Below are 21,789 nucleotides of genomic sequence, written 5' to 3'. Positions count from 1 at the left end.
CCCCTGGGGGCCCCGGCGGGCGGGCCCCGGGTCTGCCTTTCCCCGTCTCGGGATCGCCGGACCTCACGGGGCTCTGACCCAGAAAACTCGGAGAGAAAGGACCATCGGGAAGGGGCTGAGAGGCAAGAGCGTACCCGGGCCCCTGAGGGCCCCGGTGGGCGGGGCCCGGGTCTGCCTTCCCTTGATTCAGAATCGCCAAACCTCACTTTGGTCTGACTGACCCTCTCAATAGTAATCCGGAGGAAAGTTACCCCCCTTTCTTGTAATCCATGCGCACGAGGTGACAGAGGGGACCCTAGGCGCGAATGTACACGACCTCCTGGAGCCCTCGCTGGGATGCGGGAGGCAAATGGACCCTCATCGAGACTTCCAGGCAAGCTCGGCCATCTGGTCGCCCCATAGGAAAGCATTGTGCGCGACCAGATGGCCGAGGGGAAAGGAGCGACCAGGTGGCCGAAGGGACTTGCGCGACCAGATGACCGAGGGGACAGGTGCAACCAGATGGCCGAGGGTAAAGGGGAAAGGGAAGGGGAAGCCTCCCCGGGCCCTCTGGACCCCGTCCTGGGCACCCTGCCACGCAGCAGGACCCAGCACGGAGCCCGGGGCGGGGAGGCCGCCCTCCCCGGGGCCCCCAGGGGCCCAGACGGCACTCCTGAACCCAGAGGAGCGAGGGGAGGCTCCCCGGACACAACGGAACCCCGTCCCGGGCCTTTGGGAGTGCCGCAGGCCGGGGGAGGGTGCCCGGGGCCGGAGACCCCGAACCAGGGCCCGGCCGGGCCCCTGGACCCAGCCGGGGCCCCCAGGTCTGCAGGCGCAGGGGAAGCCTCCCCGGGCCCTCCGGACCCCGTCCCGGGCACCCTGCCACGCGGCAGGACCCAGGACGGAGCCCGGGGTGGGGAGGCCGCCCTCCCCGGGGCCCTCAGGGGCCCGGCCGGAGCTCCTGAACCCAGACAAGCGAGGGGAGGCTCCCCGGACACAACGGAAGCCCGTCCCGGGCCTTTGGGAGTGCCGCAGGCCAGGGGACAGGGCCCGGGGACGGAGACCCTGACCCGGGGCCCGGCCGGGCCCCTGGACCCAGCCGGGGCCCCCAGGTCCGCAGGCACGGGGGAAGCCTCCCCGGGCCCTCCGGACCCCGGACCCAGGCACCCTGCCACGAGGCAGGACCCGGGGCGGGGAGGCCGCCCTCTCCGGGGCCCCCAGGGGCCCGGACGGATCTCCTGAACCCAGACGAGCGAGGGGAGGCTCCCTGGACCCAGCCGGGGCCCCCAGGTCTGCAGGCGCATGGGAAGCCTCCCTGGGCCCTCCAGACACCGTCCCAGGCACCCTGCCACGCGGCAGGACCCAGGACGGAGCCCGGGGCGGGGAGGCCGCCCTCCCCGGGGCCCTCAGGGGCCCAGCCGGAGCTCCTGAACCCAGCCGAGCGAGGGGAGGCTCCCCGGCCACAACGGAACCCTGTCCCGTGACTTTGGGAGTGCCGCAGGCCGGGGGGCGGGGCCCGGGGCCGGAACCCCTGACCCGGGGCCCGGCCGGGCCCCTGGACCCAGCCGGGGCTCCCAGGACCACAGGTGCAGGGGAAGCCTCCCCGGACCCTCCCGACCCCTTGACCCGGGCACCCTGCCACGCTGCAAGCCCCGGGACAGAACCAGGGCAGCATCCGGGCCCGTCCAGCTACCGGCTGAGGACCGAGAGGGGTCCCAGAGTACCCTGTCCCTAGTAATCCGGAGGAAGGCTACCCCCCTTTCTTGAAACCCGCGCGCTCCGAGTGACGGAGGGGACCCTTGGGGCGAACTCCCCCGGCCTCCTGGAGCTCTGGTTGGGATACAGGAGGCGAATGGACCCTCATCGGGACTTCCAGGCCAGCCCAGCCATCTGGCCCCCCTTATAGGAAAGCATTGAGCACGACCAGATGGCCGAGGGGAAAGGAGCGACCAGATGGCCGGCAACTGAAAGGACTCCCATCTGCCCGCCCAGAGCCGGGCCATAGCGGTAGGGCTCCCGCCTGATCCAAGGGCTCGGTGGGCTCTGCTTCCCGGGGGGGCTCGGGGACAGCGGCTGGGCCTCAGGCACGGGGAGGACCGACGGAGCTCTCGGGCCCGGGCGCCCCGGGGGAGGACTGCCCGGGACCCGTGGAGCCCGTCCCTGGGCACTTTGCCACGCCGTGGGCCGGAGGAGGGAGCCCCGGACGCCTGGGAGGATGTTGCCCGGAGCGTAGCCCATCTGGTCCCCGGCAAAGAACCACCAGCCCCGGAGGGGTGTCCCGGCATACCCTGCCCCTACTAATCCGGAGGAAGGCTACCCACCTTTCTTGTAACCCTTGCGCTCCGAGTGACGGAGGGGATCCTAGGCGCGGATGCGCCTGACCTCCTGGAGCCCTGACTGGGATCCGGGAGTCAAATGAGCCCTCATCGGGACTTCCAGGCTGGCCCGGCCATCTGGTCGCCCCATTGGAAAGCATTGCGTGCGACCAGATGGCCGGGACCGAAAGGACTCCCAGCTGCCCACACCGAGCCATAGCGGTAGGGCTCCCGCCAGCCCTTGCAGGGCTCCGGGGCTCTGCACCAGGGTTTCTTGTCCCGGGCAGATGGCCGAGGGGAGAGGTGCAACCAGATGGCTGGGACTGAAAGGAATCCCATCTGTCCAACCCCGAGCCTTCGCGCTAGGGTTCTCGCCTGCCCACTCATGGCTCCGTGGCTGCAGGGATCCGGGGCTGCAGGGCTCCAGGGCTGCAGGGCTCCGGGGCTGCAGGGCTCCAGGGCTGCAGGGCTCCGGGGCTCCGGGGCTCCGGGGCTGCAGGGCTCCGGGGCTGCAGGGCTCCAGGGCTGCGGGGCTACAGGGCTGCGGGGCTCCGGGGCTGCAGGGCTCCAGGGCTGCAGGGCTCCGGTGCTGCAGGGCTCCAGGGCTCCGGGGCTGCAGGGCTCCGGGTCTGCAGGGCTCCGGGGCTGCAGGGCTCCAGGGCTGCAGGGCTCCGGGGCTATAGGGCTCCAGGGCTGCAGGGCTCCGGGGCTGCAGGTCTCCAGGGCTGCAGGGCTCCGGGGCTGCAGGGCTCCGGGCCTGCAGGTTTCCGGGCCTGCAGGGCTCCAGGGCTCCGGGCTGAAGGGCTCCAGGGCTGCAGGGCTTTGGGGCTGCAGGCCTCGGGTGGGCTCGTAGACCCCATTCTGGGCCTCAGGCATGGGAGGCCCGGCGGAGCACCGGGGCCCAGACGACCCATGGAGCCCGTCCTGGGCACTTTGCCTCGCCGCGGGCTGGAGGAGGGAGCACCGGACGCCCCGGGGAAGTGTAGTCCGGGCTTGGCCCATCTGGTCCCCGCCTGAGAATCACCATCCCCAGGAGGGGTGTCCCGGCATACCCTGCCCCTACTAATCCGGAGGAAGGCTACCCACCTTTCTTGTAACCCTCGTGCTCCAAGTGACGGAGGGGATCCTAGGCGCGGATGCGCCCGACCTCCTGGAGCCCTGACTGGGATCCGGGAGTCAAATGAGCCCTCATCGGGACTTCCAGGCTGGCCCGGCCATCTGGTGGCCCCATTGGAAAGCATTGCGTGCGACCAGATGGCCGAGGGAAAGGTGCGACCAGATGGCCGGGACTGAAAGGACTCCCATCTGTCCAACCCCGAGCCTTCGCGCTAGGGTTCCCGCCTGCCCACGCAGGGCTCCGTGGCTGCAGGGCTCCAGGGCCGCAGGGCTCCGGGGCTCCGGGGCTGCAGGGCTCCAGGGCTGCAGGGCTCCGGGGCTGCAGGGCTCCAGGGCTGCAGGGCTCCGGGGCTGCAGGGCTCCAGGGCTGCAGGGCTCCGGGGCTGCAGGGCTCCAGGGCTGCAGGGCTCCGGGGCTGCAGGGCTCCGGGGCTGCAGGGCTCCGGGGCTGCAGGGCTCCAGGGCTGCAGGGCTCCGGGGCTGCAGGGCTCCAGGGCTGCAGGGCTCCAAGGCTGCAGGGCTCCGGGGCTGCAGGGCTCCGGGGCTGCAGGGCTCCGGGGCTGCAGGGCTCCAGGGCTGCCGGCTCCGGGGCTGCAGGGCTCCAGGGCTGCAGGGCTCTGGGGCTGCAGGGCTCCGGGGCTGCAGGGCTCCGGGCCTGCAGGGCTCCAGGGCTCCGGGCTGAAGGGCTGCAGGGCTTTGGGGCTGCAGGCCTCTGGGGGGGCTCATAGACCCCATGCTGGGCCTCAGGCATGGGAGGCCCAGTGGAGCTCGTCCTGGGCACTTTGCCTCACTGCGGGCTGGAGGAGGGAGCACCGGACGCCCCGGGGAAGTGTCGTCCGGGCTTGGCCCAGCTGGTCCCCGCCTGAGAACCGCCATCCCCAGGAGGGGTGTCCCGGCACACCCTGCCCCTACTAATCCGGAGGAAGGCTACCCACCTTTCTTGTAACCCTCAGGCTCCAAGTGACGGAGGGGATCCTAGGCGCGGATGCGCCCGACCTCCTAGAGCCCTGACTGGGATCCGGGAGTCAAATGAGCCCTCATCGGGACTTCCAGGTTGGCCCAGCCATCTGGTCGCCCCATTGGAAAGCATTGCGTGCGACCAGATGGCCGAGGGAAAGGTGCGACCAGATGGCCGTGACCGAAAGGACTCCCAGCTGCCCACACCGAGCCATAGCGGTAGGGCTCCCGCCAGCCCTTGCAGGGCTCCGGGGCTCTGCACCAGGGTCTCTTGTCCCGGGCAGATGGACACTTGGCAGGCCGCAGGACGTGGGATCCCAGGCCCTGACCAAAAATCAGGAGGCCCGGGGCCGGTCCCTGCTTCTCAACGCAGCCAGGCCGGGGAGACAAGGGAGCCTGCCCAAGCACGAGGGACCCCAGTCCCGGGCACACGGTCCATCAGGTTTTGCGATCGTTTTCCACAATTTATTTCACAATAGTGCATAGTTACGCTAGGCAAAGTCCGCCCAGCCCTACTCAGGATGTGCTCTCGTTTTCCACAATTTTTTTCAAAATTCTGCTTAGTGGCGCTACGCAAAGTCCGCCCAGCCCTAATTATGGTGCTGTGGAGTTCGTGTTTGACGAGCTCTCAGCACCATGTACTCTTAAATGGCAGCACTGCACTTACAGTGCTCAGAAATGGACCTGGGTACTGTAGGGGCACAGGGCTCCTGCTCCTGTGCACACACCATTGGCAAAAGGCACCCACCTAGAGGGGTGGCTGATGTATGCCATGGCAGTGTAGGTGATGGGCATGACACACAGGGATGTGTGTCATGTCGACTTTGTTTTTGTCTTGCACCCAAACACTCAGCCTGCAAAGGCAGTGTGTGTTTGTAAGGGTACAGGGCCTCTAGGGGTGGCACAATGAGTGCTGCAGCCCTAAGAGGCCTTCCCTGGTCACAAGGCCCTGCATACCTAGGGTACCATTTACCAGGGGCTGACATGTGGCCAGGGTTTACCAATTTGGGTTTTGTTTGTTTTAGGGAAGGAACACAGGCCCTGGGCCCCTGATTGGCAGGAGTCCAGGGCACACTCAGTCAAAGTACATTCAGCAATTCAGCAAAAAGTGGGGGCATACCATGCAAGAAAGATGGCACTTTTTCACACAACCCCCCCCCCCAAACGAAAGGTGATGAGACTAACCTTGCCCTATGGAGTCTTCATTGTCTAAGTGGAAGAACCTGGAAAGTCCATCTGCATTGGCATGGGCAGTCCCTGGTCTGTGTTCCACTTCAAAGTCTATTCCCTGTAGGGAGATGGACCACCTTAGTAGTTTTGGATTTTCCCCTTTCATCTGCATTAGCGATCTGAGAGGTCTGTGGTCAGTTTGAACCAGGAAGTGAGTACCAAACAAGTATGGCCTCAACTTCTTCAGGGACCAAACCACAGCAAAGGCCTCCCTCTCAATGGCACTCCAACGCTGCTCTCTGGGGAGTAGCCTCCTGCTTATAAAAGCAACAGGTTGGTCTTGGCCTTCATCATTGTTCTGGGATAGGACCGCTCCTATCCCTAGCTCAGAGGCATCAGTCTGCACTATGAACTGCTTGGCATAATCTGGAGCTTTTAGAATTGGTGCTGAGCACATTGCTTCTTTTAGGGTGTCAAAAGCCTTTTGGCAACTAACTGTCCAGTTAACCTTCTTGGGCATCTTCTTGGAGGTGAGTTCTGTGAGGGGGTTCACAATGGACCCATACCCCTTCACAAACCTCCTGTAGTACCCAGTCAAGCCAAGGAATTCCCTGACTTGGGTCTGGGTTGTTAGAGCTACCCAGTCCATGAAGGCCTGGATCTTGGGTTGTAAGGGCTGTACCTGGCCTCCACCTACAAGGTGGCCCAAGTACACCACAGTGCCCTGCCCTATCTGGCATTTGGATGCCTTGATAGTGAGACCTGCATTTTGCAGAGCCTCTAAAACCTTTCCAAGGTGGATCAGGTGATCCTGCCAGGTGGAGCTAAAGACAGCAATATCATCAAGATAAGCTGCACTAAAGGACTCCAGCCCAACCAGGACATGGTTCACCAGCCTCTGGAAAGTGGCAGGGGCATTCTTTAACCCAAAGGGCATCACAGTAAACTGATAATGCCCATCAGGGGTGGAGAATGCTGTCTTTTCTTTTGCTCCTGGGGCCATGCCAATCTGCCAGTACCCTGCAGTTAAGTCAAAGGTACTGAGGAATTGGGCAGCCCCTAATTTATCTATCAGCTCATCTGCTCTTGGGATAGGGTGAGCATCTGTCTTGGTGACAGAGTTGAGCCCTCATTAGTCCACACAGAACCTAATCTCTCTCTTTTCACCTTGTTGATGAGGTTTGGGGACCAGAACCACTGGGCTGGCCCAGGGGCTCTCAGAAGGTTCAATGACCCCTAACTCCAGCATCTTGCTGACCTCAGCTTTGATGCTCTCCTTGACTTGGTCTGACTGTCGATAGATTTTGTTTTTGACAGGTGCACTGTCACCAGTGTCCACATCATGGGTACACCAGTTTGTCAGACCAGGGGTCAGGGAAAAGAGGCTAGCATACTGTTGCAAGACTGGCTTGCAGTCAGTCTGCTGTTGGGCAGAGTGGGTGTCTGAGAAGATCACACCATCTACTGACCCATCTTTTGGGCTATAGGAGAGGAGGTCAGGGAGAGGTTCACTCTCTGCTTCCTGCTCCTCATCAGTCACCATCAGCATGGTGATGTCAGCTCTGTCATTGTAGAGCTTGAGGCAGTTCACATGGATGACCCTCTTGGGTGTCCTTCTAGTGCCCAGGTCAACTAGATAGGTGACCTCACTCTTTCTTTCTAGGATAGGGTAAGGGCCACTCCATTTATCTTGGAGTGCTCTTGGTGCCACTGGCTCCAAAACCCACACCTGTTGCCCAGGTTGAAATTCAACCAGTGCAGGTTTTTGGTCATACCAGTGCTTCTGGAGCTCCTGGCTGGCCTCAAGGTTCTTGGATGCTTTTTCCATGTACCCAGCCATTCTGGACCTTAGGCCAAGCACATATACCACTATGTCTTGTTTGGGCTCTTGAAGAGGCCTCTCCCAGCCCTATTTTACAAGACAAAGTGGTCCCCTTAAAGGATGACCAAACAGAAGTTTAAAGGGTGAGAAACCTACTCCCTTCTGTGGTACCTCCCTGTAAGCGAAAAGCAGGCATGGTAACAGGACATCCCATCTCCTTTTGAGTTTTTCAGGGAGACCCATGATCATACCTTTCAATATCTTGTTGAATCTCTCAACAAGGCCATTGGTTTTTGGGTGGTAGGGTGTAGTAAACTTGTACTGCACTCCACACTCCTTCCACATGTGTGTTAGGTAAGCAGACATGAAGTTGGAACCTCTGTCTGAATCCACCTCCTTAGGAAACCCTACCCTGGTGAAGACACCCAGGAGGGCCTTGGCTACTGCAGGAGCTGTAGTAGTCCTAAGTGGAATTGCTTCAGGGTACCTAGTGGCATGATCCACTACCACGAGAATAAATTTGTTTCCTGAGGCTGTGGGAGGTTCAAGTGGACCCACAATGTCCACTCCTACCCTTTCAAAGGGGACCCCCACCACTGGTAGTGGGATGAGGGCGGCCTTTGGGTGGCCACCTGCCTTGCCACTGGCTTGACAGGTAACATAGGAGCTGACAAACTCCTTCACCTTTTGGTGCATCTGGGGCCAGTAAAAGTGACTCACTAGCCTTTCCCAAGTTTTGGATTGCCCCAGATGTCCAGCTAAGGGGATGTCATGAGCCAAAGTTAGGAGGAACTCCCTGTACTTCTGTGGCACTACCACCCTACTGGTGGCTCCAGGAGTGGGGTTTCTTGCCTCAGCATACAGTAATCCCTCATCCCAATAAGCTCTGTGGGTACCACTGACATCTCCCCTTGCTTCTGAAACAGCTTGCTGCCTGAGGCTTTCAAGAGTGGGACAGTCTCGCTGACCCTGGCACAGCTCTTCCCTAGAGGGGCCCCCTGGGCCCAAGAGTTCTACCTTGTAAGGGTCAAGCTCCATGGACTCAGTTCCCTCAGGCGTATCCAAATCCTCTCCCTGTGGAGAGGGGTCCTGAATGTTTTGCTGTGTAGAAGCTAGTTCCACGGTCTTTTTACCTTTTCTCTTGGTTGGTTGGGCCATTATTTCAGGCTCCAGACCTACTTTTTCACCCTTCCTCTTGCTCTGTGCTCTGGTATGCACACACACCAATTCAGGGTTTCCCAGCATGGCTGCATGGGCCTTTAGCTCAACATCAGCCCAGGCTGAGGTTTCCAGATCATTTCCAAGCAGACATGCAGCGGGCAACTTTGGAGAGACCACTACCTGTTTCAGGCCAGTAACCCCCCCCCCCCCCAGCCTAATGTCGCCATGGGATGACTAGCGGTGACACTGTCAGCGTTGGTGACTGGGTAAGACTTCCCAATCAAGTATTGCTCAGGGGAAACCAGTGTGTCTTTCACCATAGTGACACTGGCACCTGTATCCCTCAGAGCTTCTACCCTAGTTCCATTCACCCAGGGGTACTGTAAGTATTTCTTTAAGTTGGGGGGCCACACAGCTACAGTGGCAAACTCCACTTCTCCCAAGGAGACTAGACTTGCTTCAGTGTGTTCCCAAATTTGCTCAGAGTACACCTCTGATCCCATTTGTATACTTGCTGCCCCAGGAGTAGCTGTACTGGGTGCCTTAGGGGCTTTGTTGTGGGGGCAACATACAGTTAGGTGTCCTGACCTCTTACAGTGATTACACCAGCCCTTTAAGGGATCATAGTTCTCCCCCCTATAGGGTTGATGCACATAGGGAGTAGTTTGGGGCCCACCCACCTGAACAGGTTTTTGGGGCCCTTTGGAAGACTCAGACTTTTTATCTTGGGGATTCTCACCACCTTTCCCCTGGGGAGGTTTTGTGACCACTTTCTTTTGGTCACCCCCAGTGGCTGTCCTTGTCACCCTAGTCTTGACCCAGTGGTCTGCCTTCTTTCCCAATTCTTGGGGAGAAATTAGACCTAGGTCTACCAAATGCTGATGCAACTTTTCATTTGTGCAGTTACTTAATATATGTTCCTTCATGAATAAATTGTACAATCCAGTAAAATCCTGCACACCATGTCCAGCTAACCAACCATCCAGTGTCTTCACTGAGAAGTCTACAAAATCAATCCAGGACTGGGTCTGGGTTTTGTGAGCCCCCCTGAATCTAATTCTATACTCCTCAGTGGTGAATCCAAATCCCTCAATCAGAGCTTTCTTCATGGAGTCATAGGATCCTGCTTCTGGCCCAGAGAGGGTCAGAAGCCTGTCTCTGCAGTTACCAGAGAACAGTTCCCACTGGAGTGCCCCCCAGAGAGGTTTCTTTACTTTTCTGATATCACAAGCCCTCTCAAAGGCTTTGAACCATTTGGTGATATCATCACCTTCCTCAAATTTAGGGACAATCCCTTTGGGGATTTTAAGGTCAGAAGTTTCCTCCCTATCCTTATTTTTATTATTGCTGCCACCATTGATGGGTGTTAACCTATCTCTCTCCTTTCTTTTTCTAGAGCCAGGAGCCTGGACTCTAGCTCAAGTCTTCTGGTCAGCCTCATAAGGCTGTCCTCTTCACTGGTGGGTCCCCCAGTGTTCTCTCTGGCACCAGAGTCACCTGTGTAATCTCTAGGTGCCCAGATGCTAATTCTTGGATTGAAGGGTATGGGTGCCCTCTCCTCCCTAGGGGATAATAAGGGGGGGTTATTGTCAACCTCCTCTGCTTCCCCTTCCTCATCTGACTGGCCATCACCATGTTCAGATGGGTGGTCCTTAGCATACTCAGCCAAGATCTCCTGGATCCCTAGTTTGGTTGGATGCAGGCCCATTGGTAACATTTTAAGTTTGCATAGGGACCTCAATTCCTTGAAAGACAAGTGTAAGTAAGGTGTGAGGTCGAGCTCCTCCACCAGGTTCATGTTATTATTGCCACTAACAGTTGGGTTTGTTTGAGTCATTCTAACCTGACAGTTCTAATCCCCTACCCTGACTATAGTGACTTTTATTTTTCTAAAATTCTAATGGGACTTAAGCAAGGCCCTAGCAAGACTTTGAGTAATTTTGGAAAAGACCAATCAGAATTCTAAAGGCAATTTTAAGAGTTCTGTCGTGTGATCAGATGTTAACCAAGTACTCCAACAAATGCAAGTTTGTATCCCTCCGCTGATCCACCAATGTGAGAAAGGGGCTCTGTATATACTGTTCCTTAATAGGTACAGGGTGTACAGAGTCCACAGTCCCCAAGGGTTTGACAGAGGCTAAAGTTAGATATAACCTTACTCTCTAAAGTGGTAGCTTGGTCGAGCAGTAAGGCAGTATCAGAGGACAGTGTAAAGCATTTGTTGTACACACTCAGTCAGCAAATGGTCTCACACACTCAATAACTGAACTCTAGGCCAATGGTTTATATATAAAAAATATATGCTTGTTTTATTTTAGAACCAACAATTGGGTTTAAAATATACTTTCTCAGAATGAGATGTTTTATATAAATACTTTTGCAATATGCAATTGACTTTTGTAAACAGTTACAAGTGGTTGCAATAGGCAACTCTATTTTAAACACCACAATGCATTGAGCTCAATGGAAATTTCAAGTTATTTGCAACAGATTACTTTTAGGATTACTTTTGGTATTCCAGGACTGGATCCTAGATTCAGTCCTGGGTCAGTACTTAGAATCAAGTGATGAAAGTCGACTTAATTACTGTAATGATTTTTAAACAATATTTAACTATTTCAAAAGTTGACACGGAAAATATTTCAAAGAAAACAATCAATGATTCCCTATGGAAGAAAATTCAAGTTGCAGGTACAGTATATTCTCGTTACTTTTGTAATCCAATACTGGGTGCCTAGACTCAGTACTGGGACCTTTATCCAAAACAGGAAAGTAATTACGTTTTCAGATATTATACGATTTTTAAAGAATATTTAAAGATTGCAGAAATTGACAGTTAGAAGAAATTTCACAGAAAAACAGTCAATGATTTCCTATGGAAGAAAATTGGGTCACGGGTAAGTACAGTTGTAAGTATTTTTCAGAGTCAGTGCTGGGCACCGAGATCCAGCACTGGGAGCTCACCTAAGAGTAGGTGAGTATTTTTGTTTTCGTTACTCGGCTGATTTTTGGTGAATATTTAAAGATTTGAAAAGTCCACACTTAGAAGAAAATTCAGGAAAAAGCCAGTCAATGTTACCCTATGAAGAAAATAGAGTTATCGGTTTAAAGGTATGTACTCGACGGGCAGAGTTGAGGTTTTGGGCATAGACTCAGGGGTCCCCCAGGGTCAGGTAGGTATAGTTGGTTCACCCTCAGCGACTCTAGGGCGGCCGGGTGCAGAGAGAGTAAGGCCCAATGTTATCCTATGAGGGATAGGGGGACCTTGGTTGGTGGCTGCTGACTGGCAAGCCACGCGACTGTGGGAGCTGGGCTCCTGGTCACTTACTCAGGGCAAGTGGGGAAGTAGGTAGGTGTAGAGGTTGCACTGTCAGGGCCACTCGGGCGGCTGGGTGCAGGGTGCTTTTGAGACTTCGGGCGCTCAATTGATTTCAATGGGAAATCTCCGGTTTAGAAAAAGACTGCAAGCTCGGGGACGAGGATTCTTCAGGTGCCACCACCACTTCGAGAGGTAAGTTGGGTAGTTGAAAGAAAGGTAGGTACCCCGGGATTGGGCACAGGGGGCCACGGGGCGCCGCGTGCAGGGGTGCCTTTTGGTGTCAGGAAATCTTACCCTCTGTTTATCGAGGTGGGGGGGGGGGGGCACCTTGTCCCGAGGCTGCAGGCTTCTTCAGGAGTGTCGACGGAGGTCCTTGGGTGCCGGACTCGGGGTCACAGTCGCCGTGGGGTCGTCCTCGTGGTCTTTGGTCACTCCAGCACTGGCCAGGCTTGGCTGGTCCAGAGTGTGCTGGGATCGCGGTTCCGGGCTGCTGCCAGGGATTAGAGGTAGGTTTTGAGTAGAGCCTCTACTCATGGGAGTCCCAGGGGCTTAGAGCCAAAAGGTAGCCAGGTCCTCCGGGGTTTGTGAGGTTGCTGGCCACAAGAGATGCCGGGTTGGAGCAGGAGCAGGTAGGGCTGGGGCCAAAGCAGTTGGTGTCTTCCTCTTCTTAACAGCTGCAGGGCAGGTCTTCTTTCTTCTTGCTCTTCTTTGTATTTTGGAATCTGGAATCTGGGGAAGGATGGTTTAGGGTGCCCCTAAATACTAGAATTAGGGGCGTTACAGGTAGGTGAATGGGTCCCTGTCATGGGGTGGGTACACCCCCTATCCTGCCTCTCTCCTGTGGGAGGGGGGCAGAAGCCTAGTCCTGATAGGGTAGGGCTTTCCATCTTGAAGATGGCGAGAGCCCGGAGATATGCTTCACCTCGCCTCTCCCACCTGAGGGGTGGGGTTGGCAGGCTGGCACATCCCCAATCCTTATTTGGGGTTTCCGGCCAAAGCTTCCCGCCAGAGTGCGGGGTTGCAGTGGCCTGGGGAAGCTCACAGAGGCGGCATGCCTTTGAAGCTTCCCCCTGCCCATCCTGGGTAGGAGATTTAGCACCTCGCCCAGGATGTGCATTGTTGCAGGCCCAGGAGAGCAGGGGCTCTCCCACCCAGGGGTCCAGCAACATGTCTGCTGTGTGGCAGCCTAGGCAGCCTCAGAGCAGACGTGGATTGTAGGTTAGGTTTAAGGGGGAATCTCTAAGATGCCCTCTGGGGTGCTTGGTACATAGGATTTAATGTGCTGAGAAGTTTGATACCAAACTTCTCAGTCTTCAGTGTTGCCATTATGGTGCTGTGGAGTTTGTGTTTGACGAGCTCTCAGCACCATGTACTCTTAAATGGCAGCACTGCATTTACAGTGCTCAGGAATGGATCTGGGTTCTCTAGGGGCACAGGGCTCCTGCGCCCATACCATTGGCATAAGGCACCCAGCTAGAGGGGTGGCTGATGTATGCCATGGCAGTGTAGGTGATGGGTATGGCACACAGGGATGTGTGTCATGTCGACTTTGTTTTTGATTTGCACCCAAACACTCAGCCTGCAAAGGCAGTGTGTGTGTGTAAGGGTACAGGGCCTCTAGGGGTGGCACAATAAGTGCTGCAGCCCTTAGAGGCCTTCCCTGGTCACAAGGCCCTGGGTACCTAGGGTACCATTTACCAGGGGCTGACATGTGGCCAGGGTTTGCCAATTTGGGTTTTGTTTGTTTTAGGGAAGGAACATAGGCCCTGGGCACCTGATTGGCAGGATTCCAGGGCACACTCAGTCAAAGTACATTCAGCAATTCAGCAAAAAGTGGGGGCATACCATGCAAGAAAGATGGCACTTTCTCACACAACCCCCCCCCCCCCAAACGAAAGGTGATGAGACTAACCTTGCCCTATGGAGTCTTCATTGTCTAAGTGGAAGAACCTGGAAAGTCCATCTGCATTGGCATGGGCAGTCCCTGGTCTGTGTTCCACTTCAAAGTCCATTCCCTGTAGGGAGATGGACCACCTTAGTAGTTTTTGATTTTCCCCTTTCATCTGCATTAGCCATCTGAGAGGTCTGTGGTCAGTTTGAACCAGGAAGTGAGTACCAAACAAGTATGGCCTCAACTTCTTCAGGGACCAAACCACAGCAAAGGCCTCCCTCTCAATGGCACTCCAACGCTGCTCTCTGGGGAGTAGCCTCCTGCTTATAAAAGCAACAGGTTGGTCTTGGCCTTCATCATTGGTCTGGGATAGGACCGCTCCTATCCCTAGCTCAGAGGCATCAGTCTGCACTATGAACTGCTTGGCATAATCTGGAGCTTTTAGAATTGGTGCTGAGCACATTGCTTCTTTTAGGGTGTCAAAAGCCTTTTGTCAACTAACTGTCTAGTTAACCTTCTTGGGTATCTTCTTGGAGGTGAGTTCTGTGAGGGGGGTCACAATGGACCCATACCACTTCACAAACATCCTGTAGTACCCAGTCAAGCCAAGGAATGCCCTGACTTGGGTCTGGGTTGTTGGAGCTACCCAGTTAATGATGGCCTGGATCTTGGGTTGTAAGGGCTGTACCTGGCCTCCACCTACAAAGTGGCACAAGTACACCACAGTGACCTGCCCTATCTGGCATTTGGATGCCTTGATAGTGAGACCTGCATTTTGCAGATCCTCTAAAACTTTTCCAAGGTGGATCAGGTGATCCTGCCAGGTGGAGCTAAAGACAGCAATATCATCAAGATAAGCTGCCCTAAAGGACTCCAGCCCAGCCAGGACATGGTTCACCAGCCTCTTGAAAGTGGCAGGGTATTCTTTAACCCAAAGGGCATCACAGTAAACTGATAATGCCCATCAGGGGTGGAGAATGCTGTCTTTTCTTTTGCTCCTGGGGCCATGCCAATCTGCCAGTACCCTGCAGTTAAGTCAAAGGTACTGAGGAATTGGGGCAGCCCCTAATTTATCTATCAGCTCATCTGCTCTTGGGATAGGGTGAGCATCTGTCTTGGTGACAGCGTTGAGCCCTCTATAGTCCACACAGAACCTCATCTTTCTCTTTTCACCTTGTTGATGAGGTGTGGGGACCAGAACCACTGGGCTGGCCCAGGGGCTCTCAGAGGGTTCAATGATCCCTAACTCCAGCATCTTGCTGACCTCAGCTTTGATGCTCTCCTTGACTTGGTCTGACTGTCGATAGATTTTGTTTTTGACAGGTGCACTGTCACCAGTGTCCACATCATGGGTACACCAGCTTGTCAGACCAAGGGTCAGGGAAAAGAGGCTAGCATACTGTTGCAAGACTAGCTTGCAGTCAGTCTGCTGTTGGGCAGAGTGGGTGTCTGAGAAGATCACACCATCTGCTGACCCATCTTTTGGGCTATAGGAGAAGAGGTCAGGGAGAGGTTCACTCTCTGCTTCCTGCTCCTCATCAGTCACCATCAGCATGGTGATGTCAGCCCTGTCATTGTAGAGCTTGAGGCAGTTCACATGGATGACCCTCTTGGGTGTCCTGCTAGTGCCCAGGTCAACTAGATAGGTGACCTCACTCTTTCTTTCTAGGATATGGTAAGAGCCACTCCATTTATCTTGGAGAGCTCTTGGTGCCACTGGCTCCAAAACCCACACCTGTTGCCCAGGTTGAAATTCAACCAGTGCAGGTTTTTGGTCATACCAGTGCTTCTGGAGCTCCTGGCTGGCCTCAAGGTTCTTGGATGCTTTTTCCATGTACTCAGCCATTCTGGACCTTAGGCCAAGCAAATAGTCCACGATGTCTTGTTTGGCTCTTGAAGAGGCCTTTCACAGCCCTCTTTTACAAGACAAAGTGGTCCCCTTACAGGATGACCAAACAGAAGTTCAAACGGTGAGAAACCTACTCCCTTCTGTAGTACCTCCCTGTAGCGAAAAGCAGGCATGGTAACAGGACATCCCATCTCCTTTTGAGTTTTTATGGGAGACCCATGATCATACCTTTCAATGTCTTGTTGAATCTCTCAACAAGGCCATTGGTTTGTGGGTGGTAGGGTGTAGTAAACTTGTACTGCACTCCACACTCCTTCCACATGTGTGTTAGGTAAGCAGACATGAAGTTGGAACCTCTGTCTGAAACCACCTCCTTAGGAAACCCTACCCTGGTGAAGACACCCAGGAGGGCCTTGGCTACTGCAGGAGCTGTAGTAGTCCTAAGTGGAATTGCTTCAGGGTACCTAGTGGCATGATCCACTACCACTAGAATAAATGTGTTCCCTGAGGCTGTGGGAGGTTCAAGTGGACCCACAATGTCCACTCCTACCCTTTCAAAGGGGACCCCCACCACTGGTAGTCGGATGAGGGGGGACTTTGGGTGGCCACCTGTCTTGCCACTGGCTTGACAGGTAACACAGGAGCTGACAAACTCCTTCACCTTTTGGTGCATCTGGGGCCAGTAAAAGTGACTCACTAGCCTTTCCTAAGTTTTGGATTGCCCCAGATGTCCAGCTAGGGGGATGTCATGAGCCAAAGTTAGGAGGAACTCCCTGTACTTCTGTGGCACTACCACCCTCCTGGTGGCTCCAGGAGTGGGGTTTCTTGCCTCATCATACAGTAATCCCTCTTCCCAATAAGCTCTGTGGGTACCACTGACATCTCCCCTTGCTTCTGAAACAGCTTGCTGCCTCAGGCTTTCAAGAGTGGGACAGTCTCGCTGACCCTGGCACAGCTCTTCCCTAGAGGGCCCCCCTGGGCCCAAGAGTTCAACCTGGTAAGGGTCAAGCTCCATGGACTCAGTTCCCTCAGGGGTATCCAAATCCTCTCCCTGTGGAGAGGGGTCCTGAATGTTTTGCTGTGTAGAAGCTGGTTCCCCAGTCTTCTTACCTTTTCTCTTGGTTGGTTGGGCCAATTATTTTAGGCTCCAGACCTACTTTTTCACCCTTCCTCTTGCTCTTCGCTCTGGTTTGCACACACACCAATTCAGGGATGCCCAGCATGGCTGCATGGACCTTTAGCTTAACCTCAGCCCAGGCTGAGGTTTCCAGATCCTTTCCAAGCTGGCAACTTTGGAGAGACCACTACCTGTTTCAGGCCAGTAACCCCCCCCCAGCCTAATGTCACCATGGCCATGGGATGACTAGTGGTGACACTGTCAGCGTTGGTGACTGGGTAAGACTTCCGAATCAAGTATTGCTCAGGGGAAACCAGTGTGTCTTTCACCATAGTGACACTGGCACCTGTATCCCTCAGAGCTTCTACCCTAGTTCCATTCACACAGGGGTACTGTAAGTATTTCTTTAAGTTGGGGGCCACACAGTTACAGTGGCAAACTCCACTTCTCCCAAGGAGACTAGACTTGATTCAGTGTGTTCCCAGATTTGCTCAGGGTACACCTCTGATCCCATTTGTATACTTGCTGCTCCAGGAGTAGCTGTACTGGGTACCTTAGGGCCTTTGTTGTGGAGGCAAGATACAGTTAGGTGCCCTGACCTCTTACAGTTATTACACCAGGCCTTTAAGGGATCATAGTTCTTCCCCCTATAGGGTTGAGGCACATAGTGAGTAGTTTGGGTCCCACCCACCTGAACAGGTGTTTGGGGCCCTTTGGAAGACTCAGACCTTTTATCTTGGGGATTCTCACCACCTTTCCCCTGGGGAGGTTTTGTGACCACTTTCTTTTGGTCACCCCCAGTGGCTGTCCTTGTCACCCTAGTCTTGACCCAGTGGTCTGCCTTCTTTCCCAATTCTTGGGGAGAAATTAGACCTAGGTCTACCAAATGCTGATGCAACTTTTCATTTGTGCAGTTACTTAATATATGTTCCTTCATGAATAAATTGTACAATCCAGTAAAATCTTGTACACCATGTCCAGCTAACCAACCATCCAGTGTCTTCACTGAGAAGTCTACGAAATCAATCCAGGACTGGGTCTGGGCTTTGTGAGCCCCCCTGAATCTAATTCTATACTCCTCAGTGGTGAATCCAAATCCCTCAATCAGAGCTTTCTTCATGAGGTCATAGGATCCTGCTTCTGGCCCAGAGAGGGTCAGAAGCCTGTCTCTGCAGTTACCAGAGAACAGTTCCCACAGGAGTGCCCCCCAGAGAGGTTTCTTTACTTTTCTGATATCACAAGCCCTCTCAAAGGCTGTGAACCATTTGGTGATATCATCACCTTCCTCAAATTTAGGGACAATCCCTTTGGGGATTTTAAGGTCAGAAGTTTCCTCCCTATCCTTATTTTTATTATTGCTGCCACCATTGATGGGCGCTAAACCCATCTCTCTCTTTTCTTTTTCTAGAGCCAGGAGCCTGGACTCGCTCTAGTCTTCTGGTCAGCCTCATAAGGCTGTCCTCTTCACTGGTGGGTCCCCCAGTGTTCTCTTTGGTACCAGAGTCACCTGTGTAATCTCTAGGTGCCCAGATGCTAATTCTTGGATTGAAGGGTATGGGTGCCCTCTCCTCCCTAGGGGATAGTATGGGGGGGGGTTATTGTCAACCTCCTCTGCTTCCCCTTCCTCATCTGACTGGCCATCACCATGTTCAGATGGGTGGTCCTTAGCATACTCAGCCAAGAGCTCCTGGATCCCTAGTTTGGTTGGATGCAGGCCCATTGGTACATTTTTAAGTTTGCATAGGGACCTCAATTCCTTGAAAGACAAGTGTAAGTAAGGTGTGAGGTTGAGCTCCTCCACCATGTCCATGTTATTATTGTCACTAACAGTTGGGTTTGTTTGAGTTATTCTAACCTGACAGTTCTAATCCTCTACCCTGACTATAGTGACTTTTATTTTTCTAAAATTCTAATGGGACTTAAGCAAGGCCCTAGCAAGACTTTGAGTAATTTTGGAAAAGACTAATCAGAATTCTAAAGGCAATTTTAAGAGTTCTGTCGTGTGATCAGATGTTAACCAAGTAGTCCAACAAATGCAAGTTTGTATCCCACCGCTGATCCACCAATGTGAGAAAGGGGCTCTGTATATACTGTTCCTTAATAGGTACAGGGTGTACAGAGTCCACAGTCCCCAAGGGTTTGACAGAGGCTAAAGTTAGATATAACCTTACTCTCTAAAGTGGTAGCTTGGTCGAGCAGTAAGGCAGTATCAGAGGACAGTGTAAAGCATTTGTTGTACACACTCAGTCAGCAAATGGTCTCACACACTCAATAACTGAACTCTAGGCCAATGGTTTATATATAAAAAATATATGCTTGTTTTATTTTAGAACCAACAATTGGGTTTAAAATATACTTTCTCAGAATGAGATGTTTTATATAAATACTTTTGCAATATGCAATTGACTTTTGTAAACAGTTACAAGTGGTTGCAATAGGCAACTCTATTTTAAACACCACAATGCATTGAGCTCAATGGAAATTTCAAGTTATTTGCAACAGATTACTTTTAGGATTACTTTTGGAATTCCAGGACTGGATCCTAGATTCAGTCCTGGGTCAGTACTTAGAATCAAGTGATGAAAGTCGACTTAATTACTGTAATGATTTTTAAACAATATTTAACTATTTCAAAAGTTGACACTTAGAAAATATTTCAAAGAAAACAATCAATGATTCCCTATGGAAGAAAATTCAAGTTGCAGGTACAGTATGTTCTCGTTACTTTTGTAATCCAGTACTGGGTGCCTAGACTCAGTACTGGGACCTTTATCTAAAACAGGTAAGTAATTACGTTTTCAGATATTATACGATTTTTAAAGAATATTTAAAGATTGCAGAAATTGACACTTAGAAGAAATTTCACAGAAAAACAGTCAATGATTTCCTACGGAAGAAAATTGGGTCACGGGTAAGTACGGTTGTAAGTATTTTTCAGAGTCAGTGCTGGGCACCAAGATCCAGCACTGGGAGCTCACCTAAGAGCAGGTGAGTATTTTCGTTTTCATTACTCGGCTGAATTTTGGTGAATATTTTAGGATTTGAAAAGTCCACACTTAAAAGAAATTTCAGGAAAAAGCCAGTCAATGTTACCCTATGAAGAAAATAGAGTTATCGTTTTAAAGGTAAGTACTCGACTGGCAGAGTTGAGGTTCTGGGCATAGACTCAGGGGTCTCCCAGGGTCAGGTAGGTACAGTTGGTTCACCCTCAGCGACTCTAGGGCGGCCGGGTGCAGAGAGAGTTAGGCCCAATGTTATCCTAAGAGGGATAGGGGGGCCTTGGTTGGTGGCTGCTGACTGGCAAGCCACGCGACTGTGGGAGCTGGGCTCCTGGTCACTTACTCAGGGCAAGTGGAGAAGTAGGTAGGTGCAGAGGTTGCACTGTCAGGGCCACTCGGGCGGCTGGGTGCAGGGTGCTTTTGAGCCTTCGGGCGCTCAATTGATTTCAAAGGGAAATCTCCGGTTTAGAAAAAGACTGCAAGCTCGGGGACGAGGATTCTTCAGGTGCCACCACCACTTCGAGAGGTAAGTTGGGTAGTTGGAGGATAGGTAGGTACCCCGGGATTGGGCACAGGGGGCCACGGGACGCCGCGTGCAGGTGTGCCTTTTGGTGTCAGGAAATCTTACCCTCTGTTGATCGCGGTGGGGGGGGGCACCTTGTTCCGAGGCTGCAGGCTTCTTCAGGAGTGTCGAAGGAGGTCCTTGGGTGCCGGACTCGGGGTCACAGTCGCCGTGGGGTCGTCCTCGTGGTCTTTGGTCACTCCGGCACTGGCCAGGCTTGGCTGGTCCAGAGTGTGCTGGATTCGCGGTCCCGGGCTGCTGCCAGGGATTAGAGGTAGGTTTTGAGTAGAGCCTCTACTCATGGGAGTCCCAGGGTCTTAGAGCCAAAAGGTAGCCAGGTCCTCCGGGGTTTGTGAGGTTGCTGGCCACAAGAGATGCCGGGTTGGAGCAGGAGCAGGTTCGAGGGTCGACAGGCCGGAAGGGCTGGGGCCAAAGCAGTTGGTGTCTTCCTCTTCTTAGCAGCTGCAGGGCAGGTCTTCTTTCTTCTTGCTCTTCTTTGTATTTTGGAATCTGGAATCTGGGGAAGGAAGGTTCAGGGTGCCCCTAAATACTAGATTTAGGGGCGTTACAGGTAGGTGAATGGGTCCCTGTCCTGGGGTGGGTACACCCCCTATCCTGCCTCTCTGCTGTGGGAGGGGGGCAGTAGCCTAGTCCTGATAGGGTAGGGCTTCCCATCTTCAAGATGGCGAGAGCCCGGAGATGTGCTTCACCTCGCCTCCCCCACCTGAGGGGTGGGGTTGGCAGGCTGGCACATCCCCTGTCCTTTTTCGGGGTTTCCGGCAAAAGGTTCCCGCCAGAGTGGGGGGATGCCGTGGCCTGGGGAAGCTCACATAGGCGGCATGCCTTTAAACCTTCCCCCTGCCCATCCTGGGGGAGGAGATTTAGCACCTCGCCCAGGATGTGCATTGTTGTAGGCCGAGGAGAGCAGGGGCTCTCCCACCCAGGGGTCCAGCAACATGTCTGCTGTGTGGCAGCCTAGACAGCCTCAGAGGAGACATGGATTGTAGGTTAGGTTTAAGGGGGCATCTCTAAGATGCCCTCTGGGGTGCTTGGTACATAGGGTTTAATGTGCTGAGAAGTTTGATACCAAACTTCTCAGTCTTCAGCGTTGCCATTATGGTGCTGTGGAGTTCGTGTTTGACGAGCTCTCAGCACCATGTACTCTTAAATGGCAGCACTGCACTTACAGTGTTCAGGAATGGACCTGGGTACTGTAGGGGCACAGGGCTCCTGCGCCCACACCATTGGCATAAGGCACCCAGCTAGAGGGGTGGCTGATGTATGCCATGGCAGTGTAGGTGATGGGCATGGCACACAGGGATGTGTCATGTCGACTTTGTTTTTATCTTGCACCCAAACACTCAGCCTGCAAAGGCAGTGTGTGTGTAAGGGTACAGGGCCTCTAGGGGTGGCACAATGAGTGCTGCAGCCCTTAGAGGCCTTCCCTGGTCACAAGGCCCTGGGTACCTAGGGTACCATTTACCAGGGGCTGACATGTGGCCAGGGTTTGCCAATTTGGGTTTTGTTTGTTTT

This window comes from Triturus cristatus, chromosome 1_1, assembly GCF_964204655.1.
Source record: "Triturus cristatus chromosome 1_1, aTriCri1.1, whole genome shotgun sequence".
Lineage (NCBI taxonomy): Eukaryota > Metazoa > Chordata > Amphibia > Caudata > Salamandridae > Triturus > Triturus cristatus.
Note: the sequence above shows the minus strand (reverse complement) of the source record.